At 38.6% G+C, this 18,497-nt stretch overlaps 2 protein-coding genes and 1 non-coding gene across 3 annotated transcripts in view; 2 read left to right on the forward strand and 1 right to left on the reverse strand.

The window, feature by feature from the left end:
- The window catches only part of LOC148670361 (scavenger receptor cysteine-rich type 1 protein M130-like), a 204,528-nt gene that overhangs the window by 75,558 nt on the left and 110,473 nt on the right, over positions 1-18,497 (forward strand). The gene's annotated exons all lie outside the window — the stretch shown is intronic.
- The window catches only part of LOC148670367 (zona pellucida sperm-binding protein 3-like), a 34,311-nt gene that overhangs the window by 13,390 nt on the left and 2,424 nt on the right, over positions 1-18,497 (reverse strand). The gene's annotated exons all lie outside the window — the stretch shown is intronic.
- trnay-gua (transfer RNA tyrosine (anticodon GUA)) lies at positions 1,438-1,525 on the forward strand. Its single transcript is given in 2 exon segments — positions 1,438-1,474; positions 1,490-1,525. It is a non-coding gene; the product is annotated as a tRNA-Tyr (tRNA).

Below are 18,497 nucleotides of genomic sequence, written 5' to 3' on the forward strand. Positions count from 1 at the left end.
CTTTGCTTTCTAAAAGTGCGCCCGAGATGGAAAAGTCTAAACGGTAAACGCAGACGTCACTTTGAGCACTTGGTCTTTTATAGTACAAATCATCACACGCTGCCTTACATGGGCGTGTCTTCAAGATCGTTGTGAACCAAACCTTCTGCCAAACTGAATCTTTCGTCGTTAATTCCCAAATCTTCAATGAGAATCAGTCAAACGAAAACCAAGCCCATGTACACACTCGCGTCCTAGCGTGAAAGAAAAATGATGTAAGCATTTGAGAAATAACGAGAGTAGTCTGAACATCTCCAGCCTGTCAACTGCTCTACAAAGAGATCGCTCCCTCTACACCCACTTTATAACGCTGAAAATGATTCAGGAAGCACAGCAAAGTTCTAAAACCAGCGAATGCATCTGCATACATAAAATGTCAATTTTTCAAAAGTAAAATCTTCAGCTTTGAAAGATTGTCATCTATATATTTTCGTTTTTCTCTTTTTTACATAACACGCTTTCGAGAAACAAACTGTGTATCTAGCTTTGTTAAATTAAAATCGGCACATCCCAGTTGGCAAAAGATGTAGAATATACGACTATTAAACGCATACTTTAGACGCATAAATGTGCTCCGTAACTGGTCTACAATGAAATTCTAGTATACGTATATCGTTATACGTCAATTAGACATCTATGATTATATGTTTATTATACATAAATGGTTGGAGTTCTATTATACGGATAAATTTAGAGGACTAATATACATATACTGTATAGTTAAAGGTCTATTATACATCAAATAAATATTTTATAGGTGTAGAAACTAGTAAATAAAGCCAATGATTTGTTTTAGAAATTTATTCTTAAAATATACAATTATTCACACCTGAAAAATATGTAGTTCAAATTATACATTATATACAATATTGTAATCAACAAATGGCTAATCATCATAAAAACACAACTAGTAAACTTCAGTTACAAATTCTAGTAACATGGCAATATATATAGTAATGACAAACAAACTAATTACATGAACACGCTAATATTTAACTCAAAACCACATTTCGATTCAAATATAAATTTTAACATTTACAACTTCTATATTTCCACGAAAATATAATTAATGTAGCACAAATGCTACTTTCTAAAAAAGACAGAATGAAACTGTTTGTTTTGTGTTTCATGGTGATCCTCCTCTCGATACTAATGCAATGTTTAATATGATCCCTCGAGAAACAAAAAGGAGTCCATTTCCGCCTGGAATGATTGATGCCCCATCAAACATTTTGTAATATTCCCGGAAGTTTATACAGTAGAATCCTGGTTCGTGGCTTAAATTCAAGGTAAACAAGACTAAGGAAACGAGTTGGAAACTTGATGTCGAACTGGGATTTAAATCACCCGGAACATTTCACTACATTGGCCAGTATGTGCCAGGGAGCATTTGACAACCCTTCGATAGCTCAGTTGGTAGAGCGGGGGACTGTAGTGGAGTCAGTAGGGAATCCTTAGGTCGCTGGTTCGATTCCGGCTCGAAGGAAGGTGCTTTTTGTGTACTTTAATCAAAGAGTAAAAATAGCGAATCTTTTTCACTCAGACATTGATCAAAAGCTCAATAACCGACGAAGCAGAGGCTCCTGTTCCAAAGTCAGCCCACGTCTGATTGTCTTGTTTTGGCCAATATCTGATCTTTGAATTAAGGGAATACTCTGTTTGCTTTGTAATTAAAAAAAAAAAAAACATACAGTACAAATGTCAATTTCATTTTGGTTTCAAGATCGCAATTTAGTGTGAAACATAAAAGCCAGCTGGATAAGCTTTATTAATTTCCCTCACGGGATCAATAAAGTATCTATCTATAAATCTCTTATACGTCATTTACAATGGCCTTTCAACTAATAGCCCGTGCAGGGATCAAACCCTAGCTGTTGGTACACTACGAGTTGCGTAAGGCTCTAACGCGCAGATGAGAAACTAACTTCTGCTTCTTCATTATATACACAGTGAGCTATATATATGCGAGCTTACTGCCTCCTACGGGCTCTGTATTTGTTAGCGGTACAAGACCGGCCGTGGAGAAATGAAGTGAGGAGGGTGTGTACGTTAAAAGGCTCGTAGCGTCCCTGGAAGGGCTCAAACCACCACCCTTTTGGTTAACAACTGAGCCACAAAGACGCATGTACAGCTTAACACTTCTCGGTCTCAGTGAAAGTGATACACTACGTAAAATTTCCAGAGATTCATTTATTTTAAAAGGAAAATCACCAACAGCGACCGAGATCTACTGGAGTTTTTTCATTCTATACTGCGATTTCTGAAGGGTACCCTGTGAAAATACGAGTTTTGACGAGAAGGGATGGACATATAAGGTCAAAAGGCTTGGGGAATTGAACTTTAAGGTGAAGACTGCGGGTTCAGTAGCAGCAGAACCTGATCAGTATCAGTTGACTCCGATATACTGTGAAAATGAACTTGGGGATTTAGAGTCAGACGTGCTACCGTTGCACCATGGGGTACTTAATTTAAAAAAAAATAGAAAAAACAATCAGTGTTCCTGGATCTGTAATTGAGAACAACACCTGCACAAGAGCTGCGCAGGAAGAATAAAATGTGGTCTGGGAAGAAGAGACTCTCTTCGGAAGAGCTGCGCACTTCACAGGAGATTTTTTTTTTGTGAAGCTGATTTGTCTCCTTTCGGGAATTCAAAGGCACGGATAGCCGTGACTTCGTGGCGCAACGGTAGCGCGTCTGACTCCACATCAGAAGGCTGCATGTTCAAATCACATCGAGGTCAGCTGTTACTTTTTCAGGTTCTGCTGGTCCTGAACACGGAATTCACACCATGCAGTTGAGTTCTATCTGTACACCATATAGATAATCTAAACAAAATAGAGCAGTACAGGACACGCAGTGTGGAGCTCACAGAGGCTTACAGTCTCCAGCATTGGAGTGAAGAGGAAAAAAAGAACTTGTTTTTTTTTTAAGAGAAAAGGCACAGTTCACATCTGCTTAACATCATGTCCAACTTTAGAGACAGCTACATCAGATAATGGAATCCCGGAAGTTTCAGATAACTTTTTTTAATACAGGTTCAAGCAAACCTGAAAGTTAATGAGTTTCCGGACACTTTTGTTTTATTAAAAAGTGTCTGAAGCCTGAGAATGTAATTTGAAAAAAAAAAACCCGCTATTGGACATTAGCAGGTGCTTTTTGTAACGATTTGCTATTTCATGCTGGAAAACAAAGGAAACAGACCCAACGTTTGCTTTCAGGTGCGGTTCATTACATAATATACATCTATTACTGAGGAGCTTGAATAAAATTTACACGAGCCAGGTAGAAGTCGAACCTACAATCTTATTATTCGAAATCAGACGCGTTGTTTATTAAACCGCTGGCATTTCACATACCCTGAATTTCCCCATAGCGTGCTCAGCGCCGCTACTAGTAATGCACCGCTCCGTCTAAAATTTCAAAGTGAGAAACATGTGTTTTCTGATTTTTTATGAGTTTTAAAATATAATCTCTTTAAATCAGACAAGGGGTTTATGTTTCGCACCTAAATTCCGTTTGACTGAGAATTCAAAGAAAGACTGTTTTCTTTCACAACACCGTATAATTATCACATCCACCAGACTCTCCAACCTCTCCAGACCTTGCTGGTTGAGCAATTGCTCCGATAAATTAGGTCACGTATCATGTTAAATCATTTCTTCTCAACACAACATTTCCTGGTGCACGTTTTCTCTATGAAAAAAAGACATTTTTCCCTTGCACGATTTCTCGTTTTTTTATCAAAGCTACAGAAATAAAAAAGAAGAAGAAATAGTGTCGCAAAAGAACTCTGTCGCCCTTGGGAGATATCAAACGCATTGGACATGAAAATGCCAGATAAAAGCCAGTTCTCTTCGTTTCTCAGTGTCCGGGCTGCTATGTAAAAGAGGCAATTTGCTCTGAGTGCAGGTTCAGCGCTTACTGAACGCAGATGTCTCAGAGCGGTGTGTCCAAGTGGCTGTAAAAGGGGATGGTCGTCCTGTCACAGTAGCCTAGTTGCTTCTCTAGTAAACAAAAGAACCGGGATTCAAATCCCAGCCGTGTCTTTCTTCCTATCTTGTAGTACAGAACGTATCATTTCGGGCAATCACAAAGGGCTTGATTTCGTTAAATGCATGTGTTCATTTCCTTTCTGGAAAACTTGTTTTTGATGAAATTCACACAGCTTGCGAAAAATGAAATTCAATTCTTGGTTATCAGTGCAGAAGAAATATTACCGTCTGGCAAAATAAACGGAAAGAGATTTTTTTTTTAATCGAAAACTTGTGATTCGAGAGAAGACCCTATCAGTCAGTCTCTGTGGCGCAATCGGTTAGCGCATTTAGCTTTTAACTGAAAGGTTGGTGGTTCGAGTCCACCCAGGGATGGGATTCTTCTGCAGTGTAAACGTTGTCTTAAGTCAATTGGATTTCTCAGCGAAACCATAACCATTTTAATATATGCAGGAAATGCGAGTGTTTAACACGTGTCAGGGTCACCGGGAAATGTCCAATAATGCCCAACATTGCAACTCCCCAGAAAAAATTATCGTCGAATCTTCATTTATACTCCAGTTGAATCCTCTGCAGAAATATTTTAAAAATACAATGCAGGTTTGTTTGAGAACTTGACAAGCATTGTTACGATAGCACTGTGCAGTTGGATTTTGATATTTTGACATATTTACCTTAATTTTAAACATAAATACTATACAGTCTATTGTAATTTTAAAATAAGTTAGCTGAGGATGCAAAGGGGTGAAAGGGAAAGGTCAGAGGGTATAGTAAAAACAAGGATTAGGTTAGGATTGGTGGAGGTGGTAGGGGTGTTGATGGTTTTTCTCTGTAGAGGATGATTGAGTTTTTTATCCTTCTCTGAAGTGAGAAATTGGAAGAGTTGAGGGATCTGATGAGGTTAGTTATAAAAGGAAGTTGATGTGGAGCTGTTAGCCGTAAAACTTCCTAAAGTCTTTAAACTGCAGTAAGCAAAGATAAAGAAAATTATCTTTGCTTACTGCCCTGTCTTTCTAACACCTGAAGAAGGCTCCACGGCCAACATGTTATGTTTCCTTTCTTCTCTTTTCAGCATGGAATAATCCTTTACTTTTTCCTATGCAGCCTACGCATGCTGACACAGCTACCCACCTGATATATAACATTCCTATAATCACAACTATGAATGTCCACTGTGGGTATTTTTTCCATTATTATTTATTTTGGCATTGAAGCATATTTTATGTAATACCGAAGTGTCATAATCACTGAAAAACATATTTTTTCATTTAGAAAGAATTAAAAAAATATAAATCACTATGAATTACATTTAACCTGTTCTGATCTAGGTTTTCTATATACTTTAACATGCCATGTTCAGAATGTCACAACGCAGAAATGCAACAGTGAAGTTTTGTAATTACAAATGTTCGTGATGAGTGATTTTGTCTCTCTTACCTTAGTGTCAGAATACTAAGATGTTTTGGTAACGAGGAAGGAGGGAAAAAGTAATTCAGCAGAAGGGGTGCTATTTTGTTGACTATAAATCCTCACATGCCATGTTCAGAGGGTCATATTAAAAAAATGGTACAGTAAATTTTCTTATGCTTCATGATTTTCATAATTTGTTACATTGTGTCTCACACCTTTGTGTCAGAATTCTGAGATGTTTTTTTCTAAACAGGGGCCATTGCAATACAACAGAAAGAGCAATTAGCTTTTCCCTATAAATTCTCTCATGCCACATTCAGAGGGTCATATTTTAAAAATGGTACAGCAACATTTCCTGAAGTTCAGGATTTTGAGAGTCTGTTACATTGTGTCTCACACCTCAGTGGCAGAATTGTGAGACGATTTTATAATCAGGAGGGAGGGTCATAGCAATAAGCAGAAAGTGTCATCACCCTTTGCTCATCCTCCGTTAACCATATATTCTCATATGCCATGTTCTAAATGTCCCATTGTAAACTGCTATAATAACATTTCTTGCAAAATGCAAGATTTTGAGACTTTGAGAATTCACGTTTTGCTTTTGTCTTATTTACTTGTTGTCTAACATGTCAGTTTGTGTTATTGTGAGTTTTGAAAATTGGTTTTCGATTTTCTGAAATGTGTTTCATACAAAAATGCAATTTGGATAATCATTACTTACATATTCCCCTTTACTGAGGATATGTGCAGTAATCAACTCGGATTAGTATTTTTAAAAATGACTATAGAGAGCCATCTACAGGCGAAAGGCGGCATAACATCACAGCAGCAGCACTTAAGGTGGAACGAAAAACGCGAATAAGAAGCTGGCGAATAAGCAGCCAACTTCAGCCTCGTTAATGCAGCAGGATTGGGTGAGGTAGAAAAATATTTCTTCCTCTGAATCCTAACATTTTTGTAGGTGTTCTAGGACTTCTCGCCTCAGATAAAGCTGCCAATACATCACTCATTTCTACTCCATCAATATCAGCAGTGTTATCAGTACTGAGCCCTAAGTGTAGGTCCTGTCATCATATAAAAACTTGAACGTATCGACTGCATTCACCTGAAAAAATCTGATAAAATTGAAAAATACATCGGAAACAAATTTGCACTGTTTTTTTTTTCAGATCCAGAAGAGAATCATCATGAGACTCAAAACAGACCTGTTTTTAATTCTTTCCAGGAGGAAAGATTATTCAGATGCAAACATGGGTCCAAAATCAATGTACTCACCTATCGCTGTTGCTTCTTCAAATCCTTCAACTGAACGTCGATATTGAGGGATGATATCATACAAAGTTTGGTTTTCTTTTAAAGCAAATTTTATTAAAATATGAGCCTCTATTATAGTTGTCTTGGATGTTTCGCAAGGTATAATAGACCCCCTTGTGCCCTCTGCTAAAATATTATAAAATACAACAATCTTTATATATATATAGAACAGCATTTATGGTTACATGTATATTAAAATTAAGATAAATATACAAAAGTATTGAAATACAAATGTACAGTCCTAACATAATCATGCTGTCCAACTGTCTTTTTTGCTTTTCAAGTTCTCCAACAAATCTGTGTTGTAATTTTAAATATTTTAACTAAGGGTGCAACGAGAGTATAAATGAATTCTCCCGCCAGCCATTTGAAGGTCAAAGTCCGTGACTGAATACGATTCCCTTGAATGTTGGCCATGACTGGTCATTCCCAGTGATAATGACTAATGTACTCACTTGTTTACTTGTTGTAGTTCGTCACACAAAAAAACTGCATTTCCTGCAAATATCAAGTGGGTTAAGGTTTTACTAAGAAATCCAATTAAGTAGAATAATAAGAAATGGGCTCGCACCACTAACCTTTCAATTAACAGCTCCCAGAGACTCACGTGCATCCCTTTTCTCCATTTGCAAGCTTTTGGTAAAAAAAAAGACTTTATTCTTGCCGGCCTGTGATATTTGTTTTGCACTGATAAGCAAGATCTGTGTTTCATCTTTCGCAAGCTGTATGAATTTCATGAAAAGCAAGTTGTTCTAGAAAGAAAATGAAAACTTGCATTTAACAAAATCAAGCCGCACATGATCATCCATAGTGATACATTCTATAAGACAAGACAGGAAGAAAGGCACCACTGGGATTTGAACTCAAGATCTCCTGTTTAATAGGAAAACGCATTAACCAAATCAGCCAAAGTATTAACATCATGTCTGATGTCAGTGATTGCAGCTGACTATCGCTGGAGGACAGTTCACTGTGAACAAGTCAGCCTGCATAATGAGGGGAAGAGACTGGCCTCTGTGATGCACTATAGAGTTACACTAACCTTCTGCCCTACTGTTCTCTGCTGCATTCTACCCTAGCAGATAAATATTGGTTTCCATGCGTGTAAGGTTTCTTTTTTTTTGTCAAATATTTTCAAGCATATTTTTGCTGTTGAAAATAAGTGGTTTGTGGTTTTGAGTGTTGTGTTCCTCTTCCCTTAGTGTCACCCAAAGTGATACATTGTGCTTTGGCAATTCTTCAGGCTATAGTGTTAAGAGGAGCTCAGTTGAATTAGTTTGCATAGATAAAGTATTTATTTTCCTTTTAATCCTTTAAAGCATATTACATTGTCAATACATTGTATCTTTCTTCTTACTAATTGTCATCATTTTTTTTCTGGCTTGATCTCGTAATCAGATATTTCAGAATCTTCCTTAAAAACTAGTAAAAGAAGTGGGACAGATTCATGCACATTAAAAAATATGAAAGGGTAGCAGGACACAGCAACCACCAAACATCTCGTAGATTATGAATGTGCCTAAAATATTTCAGTACTTTAGAGGGTTCTGCCATTTTAGATGTTGTACTGTGCCTGTCTGATTTATCAAATGTGTCATTTAAATCTCCCGTCATTTCTATATCAGTCTTGCAGTAAAGATTGCAATTCATCCCAAAATGCCAAGTTTCCCACTGATGATACGTACAAAGAAATTAATGTACATTTTCCCCTAAAATCAACCAATTTAAAATCAAATGCATCCCTCCTCATCTGCAGTTGGAGAGAAAAATGTCAGAATAAATACAGGTTTTAGAAGTCAGGAGCATTGATAGTCCTATTTTAAAATTATGCTAAAATGCTCAATATATTAAAAAAGTTCTATAAAATGCAAAAATAATTAAAAACATATTAAAACAAGGTAAAAAGAAATGATACACAGTTATAAAGATCAGGAATTATTAATTTGTAGTTACAATCCACTTACAATATGCCAAAAATGGCAAGGATATGTAAAACAGGTGTATACATTTTTTTAAAATAAAACAAGTTAAAAATAAATACTAAATACTTTTAAAATTCAGGAATGTGATTGGTCAGATGCTTATGATGAGTGTTGTTGGTGTTTCGTGTGATTTAGCGAAATGAAAAAATATTCAATTTTAAAACGGCAAGAGCTCGTATGAAAAAAATAGTTCGTAAGTATCTTTGTTGTAACAGCTGCGCCAGAACTAGTGTATTTATATTCAGCAGAAAAGTACCTGAACTTGACTGGTTTATATTCAGTTATGTGCATTGGGAACAAAAGGGAGACTTACATGGATTTTATTAGGTTTTAGGAATCAGAAAATGTATTTTTACACGTTTATGCCTACGAGCAGAAATAACTTCCTGCTTTCAGCGCTTTTATTGTTTCTGCTTGTAATCTCGAACAGAGAAACCCAGTACTGACTCACAGAAACGCCCCGGAGTTTCTGTGTTCCTGGGATTTAAGAGGGATGTATGAAGACAGTAAAGGGGAGTTTTTTTTTTCCTGCTGTAGAAGGCGGTGTGACGAGTCTGGAGGGAGGAGACGCGCATTCCGCACGGGGAGCGCAGAGCAATGAGTTTCACCTGCAGCTCGCCGAGTCCTGTCCTATATAACCGCTGAGCCCGGACACACACAGCGTCTCCAGCCAGTGTTGGAGATGCACAATATCAATAGTTTTTTTTTGTGGGTTTTTATGCAGAAGCTGGGATTCTTTCGCTTTTGTAATAATAATAATTAGTGGATTATTGGAGTTAGTGGTTACTATGCTAAACTGGCGCGAATGGCGCTTCTATTTCTTCTGTCTGCTCAAACACTGCTGGGCAAAGCTTAAATTAAAACCCTTTTTCTGAAACATTGAGTGTGAGGGGTAACAGGTGGAGTTTAAAGCCAAATAAAGGGCTGTATTGGATGAAAGTAGTAGATTGCGTGAGTGACGAGTAACGAGCTCGATCAGACCCAAACTCCATACGTGCGGTAAAGAGAAGAGTACAGATGCAGCCATTCAAAATGGGTGGGCGTGTCTTGGTGTCACGCAGTATCACGTGGTTAATCGCGTCATTTGATGCCATGCCGGAAACTATCCGCGTCACCTTGTAAAACCGCCGGGGGGGAGCTTAACCTCTCATGTACAGCATTTGAGCTTTTAATTTTGAACTGTGTATTACAGCATGTTAATCATCAGCCATTAAAATGTTGGTATATTTTATTAAAGCAAGATTGCTCAGTTGGACAAAAGTACACAACCTACCTTTATCAGAAATATTTATGCATCAAAGCCTTTACCGAAGATATTACTAATAGTATTAATAATGAATGACTTTGGACAAGCTGTATACTCAAAGTATAATTTCTTGAGCACATTTGTACAAGCACTTGGAATCTGTCCAAGCCATACTTTGTCAGGCATTTTGTTTTACTTCAACAGGCATAAAAACTCCCTTGCTTTTAACAGGGCGTTTCATAATTTCTAACTACGAAAATGATTTAAAATGTGACACCTATCATTCAACTAGAGCTCAAAATATCACAAGGATCCTCAAGAGCACAGCAAAGACTGTATTAAAAGATACTTGTATGTATCAATGCTTTCTTTTCCGTATACCAGATTTTATGGAATCACTTCAGAAGGGTGTCAGCCAGTCAGATTCCAGGAATCAGTACTTTAAAGGAAAAATACACACCGGTATTCCATTTCTCCCTAACGATTTTAAGCATCCAAGTATTTAACTAGCATGTGAAATAGCATGTGAAAAAGTGGTAGTTTTAAGCTTTTCTGCTAATATAATATGGAATCGCGTATCTAAAAAATTGAATAACGATATGATTATATTCGTGTACTGCGACAGGGCTGTGTAGGGCTGTTTCGCCTCTCTCTTCATGTGACTTCCCTTGTAGCCTACTGGTCTACGTGCCCGATTACCAACTCAACGGTTGTGTGTTCAAATCCAGCTGGTGCTGGACTTTTCTTTTAACAAACATTTCTTTGAAAAAATAGAATAGCGATAGTATGGACAATCAGTTGACTTTTTTTATTTCAAAATATCACAACATGATCGATTCTAAGTCATTTTTGATAACAATGAATAGTCACCTTCTTGCCTTCTGACAACGGTCCCTGCTTCTGCTTCCTGCTTCTATTGTGTGTGTTTCTTCCCCGCGCACCCCAGCCGGGCGCTCTTCGGCCTCTGCCCGGGACGAATGTATATTTTGATATTTACACCCGGCGCGGCACCGAGGGAGCGTCTGCATTTATAACTTAGTTTTTGAAATTAGTCAAGCAATATGAAGCATCTCCTTTTACTTTTAAGTCCCTTAAATACATTGAGCACAGCTTTCTCACCACTTAAGATTACTTTTTGATACCATCCTTACACAAAGCAGAAACTTTCCGATGACATACAGTACAAGTGGATAGATTACAGATTTTAATCGTCTTTAATTTTGTTACGTTATACATTTTAGGAACGTTTCATCTAAACAAACACCACAAAACCATTCTCGATTGTATTTCTGAATGTTATGTTACACCTACAGTAGTTCACTGCTTTAAATACATCGAATTAAGAAAGTTATGTGTAGCACTTTAGATCTTTTTTTTCTGAACCAGGGAAAATCTGATCATGTTTCTCTATAACAATAATAAAAAAAAATATTTTACATATCACCTTTAAAAGTGGCATCTCAAAGCAATACAGTAGATTGAAAAACAGTTAAAAGGGACCAAAGTAAATACCAGGCAAATTTTTTTTTAATAAAATGCTTTTATTCATTCAGCAGAGAGACACACACACCGGTTTCCATTGACAAAATTGTTTTTTTTCAATTCCTCTTGTCTAACAGGAATGTTTTGTTTGTGGTTAGACTAGAGGAAAAGAGCGCCTTCTTCTACGAAGCATTTCGTTGATCCGATCACAAATTATTTTCCAGTCGCACGCAGTAAGGGTTGTAAAGCGCTGATTCTTATGGAATGTGTTCCGCCGGGGATTCAAAAAAAAATATTTTTTTAATCGCGTAAGGAAAATTGCAGTATAACTTTGTTCATGCACATCATTATACAGTATCTCATTTTGTATTTTGATAAAAAAAATTGTTTGCCCAGCCACTATTGTTGTTATTGTTTTTATCCTGTAAAGCGCTTTGAGGAGCACAGCTTTCTCACCACTTTCTCACCTTCTCACCACACCATCCTTACACAAAGCAGAAACTGATTGTATTTTCCGATGACATACAAGTGCAAAGATTACAGATTTTAATCGTCTTTTTTCTGAACCAGGGAAAACCTGATCGTGTTTCTCTATAACAATAATAAAAAAAACTTTATTTTACATATCACCTTTAAAAGTGGCATCTCCAAGCAATAAAGTAGATGGAAAAACAGTTAAAAGGGACCAAAGTAAATACCAGACAAACGCAAATGCGTTTTTAATAAAATGCTTTTATTCATTCAGCAGAGAGTGAGAGGGACATCCAGCAGAGAGAGACACACCGGTTTTCATTGACAAAAAGTAATTGTTTTTTTTACGTTTTGTTTGTGGACAGACTGTCCACAAATGTGAGACTCTTTCTCAGACTTACATTCCCGAATGTCCCCCGAACCGGTCAACAATCCTAGGAAGAACACGAAACAGCCTGTTAATAAAATTGTTACAATTTTATTCGGTCAGTTCTTCCTCCCAGAATTTATAGATCGCATCGATCAGTTCCTGCTTTGTGACGGGCTTAGCAGTTTTCCGAACGTAGTCTTTCAACGAATGCCAAACCATTTCTATCGGATTTAGATCTGGGGATTCGGCTGGAGTTTTCACCCAGTTCACTCCTTCTGCTATAAGCCTCGCCCTTGCTGCTGTGTGTTTCGGATCGTTGTCTTGAGAGAGACGGTGCCTTGATCCAAACTGCTCCCTGATATATGGGGCGGCATGGTGTGTGACCACGACTTCCTCGAAGAATACACGGTCCATAATTCCTTCGAAAATAAGAAGTGGTCCCGAGCCTCTTCTAGATATACCCCCCCCCAGACGTGAACCTTCAGTGGATGTTTGGGCTTTGGCTTGTCCACATGTCTCCCCTTTTTGCAAAATGCCATTGTTGAAAACTGTTCCAGAGCCACTGTTTCGTCGGTAAAAAGTACATCCTGAAATGCCTCCCCCTGTTCAATCCATTGGAGCGCTTGCTTGAGTCTTTCCTCTTTGTTTTTTAGTCTTATCATGGGGCATGTGTTGGTTTTTCTGTATCTCCATCCAAGCCTCCTGCGTACTCTTCTTATCGATGTCGGGCTAATGGTCGCACCGAGGTCAGCCCAGAGCCGTCTTTGGACTTGCATCGCCGGTAGCTCATCATTTTCATCAGTCAGTTTGTCGATAGCTCGCACAATAGGACTTGAAAAAAAAGAGATCAACAGTTAGTTTTAAAAATAATGTGTGTAGTTGTATTTACATGCAAGAAAGGTATTTTTAGAAATTTATTTACCTTTGAATCGTCCTCGGTTTAGATTCTCTTTGCCTCCTCTCCCCTTTATAATGCCTTCTCACTGTGCTTTCAGAAACGAAGATGTCCATCAAAGCCAACTGCTGTACAATGTCCCGTGTTGACTTCCCGTTTCTTTTCATCTTCATTATTTGGTGTGAGAGAGTCTTCGTGATTTTGGTCATTGTCCGTCTCCTTACCAAAGCGATACAGTGGTGCAGCTTGAATTCTGTACCTATATACTGTATGATATGGTACAGATAAAACTTACACTATACCGATGAGCTAATGCCAGGGAAAGACACTCCTATTTTATTTAAAACACAATACGCCAGGAAATGTGTCTGATGCATTAGCAAGTTAAAACAATTGGGTCGAAAACCTGGGCGTAACACCATTTCCTTTTTCTGATCACTCGCTTTCTGGATACACGTCTCACCTGTCCTGTTCTTTGTTTTCCTGGTTTGCTGATTAAGCCTGCTGCGGTCCACTCCTACCCTCACACCTAAAGAATACTATTTTAAATTTCTTGGCGCAGTTCATTAACCATTGTATGTGCTGTCCGTGCCCAAAATGCAATTTAAAAAAAGTCAAAAACCGCTCTCAAAATGCAATTTAGAGCTCTCTGGCAAGAGGAGACACCCAAATCAATGTAACATGCCACAGTTTGTGCATGAACAGGGTTATACTGCCTATTCCCTTTGATACCCGATTAAAAAATAAAATAAAACATGTTTTGAATCCCCGGCAGAACCAGGCATCCATATGAATCAAGTAACAGGTTTATTCCATGCTGAAAAAAAGAAGAAAGAAAACACATTCCATAAGAATTGACTGAGCTCCGCTCTGTACCACGCAATGATCCCCCCGGAGTCTCTGCCCTGGGTTATTTGGGTTTTTAGACAGAGGGTAAAAAACTCTCTCTCTGGCTTGACCTCCCCCTCCATAGGTATTGTCTGTTTTTTTGTTAACAAGGCTCGCCAGCTAATGTGACTCGAAACCTGTCTTTCTAGCTTTTAAAGTCGTGCGATGTGTAAACCACAATTCAACTAGAGAAAAAAGACCTGACTGACAAGATTTAAGATGTGGCTGTCAATGTTGGATTAAAAAAAAACACATTGCCCGCCCGACGTTTGTTGCATTGCTTGAAAAATAACTTTATTTCGAGAGACTGGATAAGTAATTCAAGTGTTTTTTTTTAACTTCCTGGAAAACAACTAATAATTTAACTATATGTGCAAACGTTTTATGATATGTTGCTGTTGTGAATCTCTGTGGACATGTGCTGGCTGGACAGGAGGCTCTACTGTACACAGAGAGGGGCGGGAGGAGGGGTCAAGCAGATACATACTCTTAGAGTTTGATTAATAGGGAATATAATACAAAAATATAGTACTAAAAAAAGTACTACCACTTTTAAAGGTGATATGTAAAATAAAGTTTTTTTTTATTGTTATAGAGAAACATGATCAGATTTTCCCTGGTTCAGAAAAAAAGATCTAAAGTGCTACACAACTTTCTTAATTCGATGTATTTAAAGCCTTGAACTACTGTGGGTGTAACATAACATTCAGAAATACAATCGAGAATGGTTTTGTGGTGTTGGTTTAGATGAAACGTTCCTAAAATGTATAACGTAACAAAATTAAAGACGATTAAAATCTGTAATCTTTCCACTTGTACTGTATGTCATCGGAAAGTTTCTGCTTTGTGTAAGGATGGTATCAAAAAGCAATCTTAAGTGGTGAGAAAGCTGTGCTCAATGTATTTAAGGGACTTAAAAGTAAAAGGAGATGCTTCATATTGCTTGACTAATTTCAAAAACTAAGTTATAAATGCAGACCCTCCCTCGGTGCCGCGCCGGGTGTAAATATCAAAATATACATTCGCCCCAGGCAGAGGCCGAAGAGTGCCCGGCTGGGGTGCGCAGGGAAGAGCATTACAGGAATGAAAGGCGGGGTATAGGAAGGTGTACAGTCTGGGCAGGTATAAATTACACTTTTCTAAAACGTATTTGAAAAATAAAAACGTTTACAATCTAATCCTTCCACGTTTGATCCCAAAATCCCAAGAAATATAAATCTAAATGGGTAGAAAGCTATGCTGAAAGTTTATTAAGATACTTAGAAGACAAAGATACTGTATCAATTTATGTTGCATTAGCCTGATTATGATTAAAAAACACATATAATTAAACACGCGTTCGCGATTTAAATCAAAACACGATTTAAATCAATATAAATGTTTATATTGTAACGCATACTGTCCAGCCTCCATTTCTCTATAAAAATTTACTCTATTACACACACACACACAATAGAAGCAGGAAGCAGAAGCAGGGACCGTTGTCAAAAATGACTTAGAATCGATCATGTTGTGATATTTTGAAATATAAAAGTCAATTGATTGTCCATAATATCGCTATTCTATTTTTTCGAAGAAATGTTTGTTAAAATAAAAGTCCAGCACCAGCTGGATTCGAACACACAACCTGCCAGTTGGTAGTCACACACCTAGACCAGTAGGCTACAAGGGAAGTTGCAGAAGAGGGAGGCGAAACAGCCCTTCACAGCCCTGTCGCAGTCACGAATATAATCATATCGCTATTAAATTCTTTAGATACGCAATTCTATATTATATTCCCTATTAATCAAATTCTAAAAGTATGCTTGTTGACTCCGGTATCTCTTTAGATAAAGACTTCGATGCTTAAAAGGTTTAGGGAGAAATGGAATACTGGTGTGTATTTTTTACTTTAAAGTACCAAGACCAGCCATATACTGTATGTTTATGTTCCAAAATTAATATTGTTTATGGCCTTCACACACGTTACAGTATGCTCCTATTCTTTTTATGCTCAGCTACTAAGATTTCCCTTCAGTGGTAAAATTCAATATCTACAACGGGCACAGTAAAGACGTTTACTGTACTGTAAGTCTTTCTACGACAGACCAACGGACTACGAGTGCCCCTGTCGGTCAACCAATCACATACCGCGGTACCCCGCATCATCATGCGTCACGATGCGCGACGCCGTAGCCAATTACTTCCGGTACGTGTCTGTACCGCGCACTTTGAATGGGTGCATCTGTACCTCCTTGTGATGCATCAAGAATACACAAAACTACGGAAGCCCGTTTCCGCCAGGAAGTGGAAAAAAAACGCGCTATGGTATCTCATATTTGCGATTTCGAAATTAACCCCATTTAATTCTGTCCTTTTGTTATTGTAATGGATTCAGGTTCTAGGGCTTGTGCACTTGCCGCTCCCGCCCTAGTTCGTGCCTCACTGTATAGGCTCAAACCCAGGTCTTGCCAACTAAGTTACGGCAGCGTGGGGAGTCTGGTGAGGGCCACAACTTCCCGGGGTGTGAGTGCCAGCCGCGACCGGGTGTCAGACTGGTTGTCCGGCCAGCTGGCTTATATTCTACACAAGCCAGCACGTGTGAGCTTTAAGAGAAGCAGGACGCTGGTACCTGAAATGGACTGGCAGTGGCAGGCCGACTTGGTGAACATGAGGGACTACAGTGAGTTCAACGATGGTTTCTGTTACATCTCATCACATATAGACATGTTGTCTAAATATGCCTGGGCCGTGCCACTGAAAAGTCTGGAGGTGTCGTGACAAGTGATTTCCGAAATATATTTCAAGAGGGTCGTACTCCTAAAATGCTACAAACTGATGACAGAAAAGAATTTCTTAACAGGACCTTCCAAAATTTTCTCAAATGTGAGAATATTGAACAATTCATTATGTCCAGTGATGTGAAGGTTAGTGTAATAGAGAGGTTTAACAGAACTTTTTCCACAGCACGTTTCATTTCATGTATGAGCTGATCGATGTTGCAGTAGTACCCTCTAGGTAAGGTACATGTTCATCAGCGATGAGACTATATGGACAGAAAATCTTCATCTTGATCAAACGTGTTTAGCGTATGCGGATAGTGCAGCTCGACCAGACCCACTTCAATCCCCAGGTCAATCGCCTTTGCCAGATGCTCTGTGAAGTACGTGCTGGTATTCTTTGGAAACATCTTTGAGGATGAATTACTGGCCAGCGTAACCTAGAAGACATTGGGGTTCATTTTTCAGCACCTCTATATTTCTTTGACCTTTGACTGTTGTATGAGAGCCCTGACAAGATCAATCATGTGAGAGCCCTCAACGGGTGCCCCCTTGTACACAAATTTTCTTTAATTCCCGGCTATTAATGGTTTATTGTGTGCCATAGTCTTTAACAATATCTCGGCATTTCTCTGGAACCACTGAGACGCACTGTCTAAAATATACCCAAAGTCAGCGTCGGTCGATGACGGCTGTTGTGGTAATGCGTGTGATAGATCGGCGGGTGCATTTTCGGGTTGTACAACAGTTAAAGTCCCCTCTTCAGAAACTTCCTGGCATACTAATGTCAAATACCGTTGTAACAGCTGATTATATAATTTCACGTTTTCATATTCAGGCAGATGCGAGTTCTGAAAAATGTCTCTCATTTCGTCATCCAACCTGCGGGTTGTTATTTTTCTCACATCGGTTTCTTTGCCGGACCAGTCTGGGAGTCGATCGAGCTGTTTTTGAGGTACAAGGTACATTTTTTTTCAGTGTGGTCCATTATTGGTGTTGTAGAAGCTCCGTAATCCATGGTACTACAATACTCAACAGTGTCCCGATAAAACTGCCGGACTGGTTCACCAAGAGTCTCTTTCTTTTAAGAGAAAGACCCCTTTGACTCAAAGTCTTTAAAAGCTTATGCTTTCTCTTCAGGGTCCCAAACTGCTTAGCAGGCTTAGCTATTGCCTGTACAAAATCATCTGAAGCCCCACAGAGAATAGCTTTCTGGTGACTGGGGCTGGCTTTTACCAGAAAATGTAAGTGTCAGGTTTCTCCGAACGCGTGAAGACATGACGACGGCCCGAACGTGTTTTTTCGACTGAGTCTGTGGTTGCGAGATCACCGTCTTTTAGATTCATTAAATACATAAGCCACGGGTACATCTGGGGGGGAAAGACCTGTTCACAAGCGATAGTCATCTGGGGTGTCGGCATTTAAATCCACCAACAAGTAACCGAAAGGTTTTTTAGTAGCGTCATCAAACGCTTCCCAAAAAATCTGGCTTTACCGGGATACATATGCCGTGACAGGGTTGTAATCTGTAGTTTATCTCTAGGGTTTTTAAACAGCACCATGTACTTTGTATTTAACGCGATAGTTCTACTTTTCCGGCCTTGACAAAACACATTTTGGACGATATACATGATCCTGAGGTTTCGGTG

This window comes from Lepisosteus platostomus, chromosome 5 (genome assembly GCF_059453375.1).
Source record: "Lepisosteus platostomus isolate fLepPlt1 chromosome 5, fLepPlt1.hap1, whole genome shotgun sequence".
In the NCBI taxonomy this organism is placed as follows: domain Eukaryota; kingdom Metazoa; phylum Chordata; class Actinopteri; order Semionotiformes; family Lepisosteidae; genus Lepisosteus; species Lepisosteus platostomus.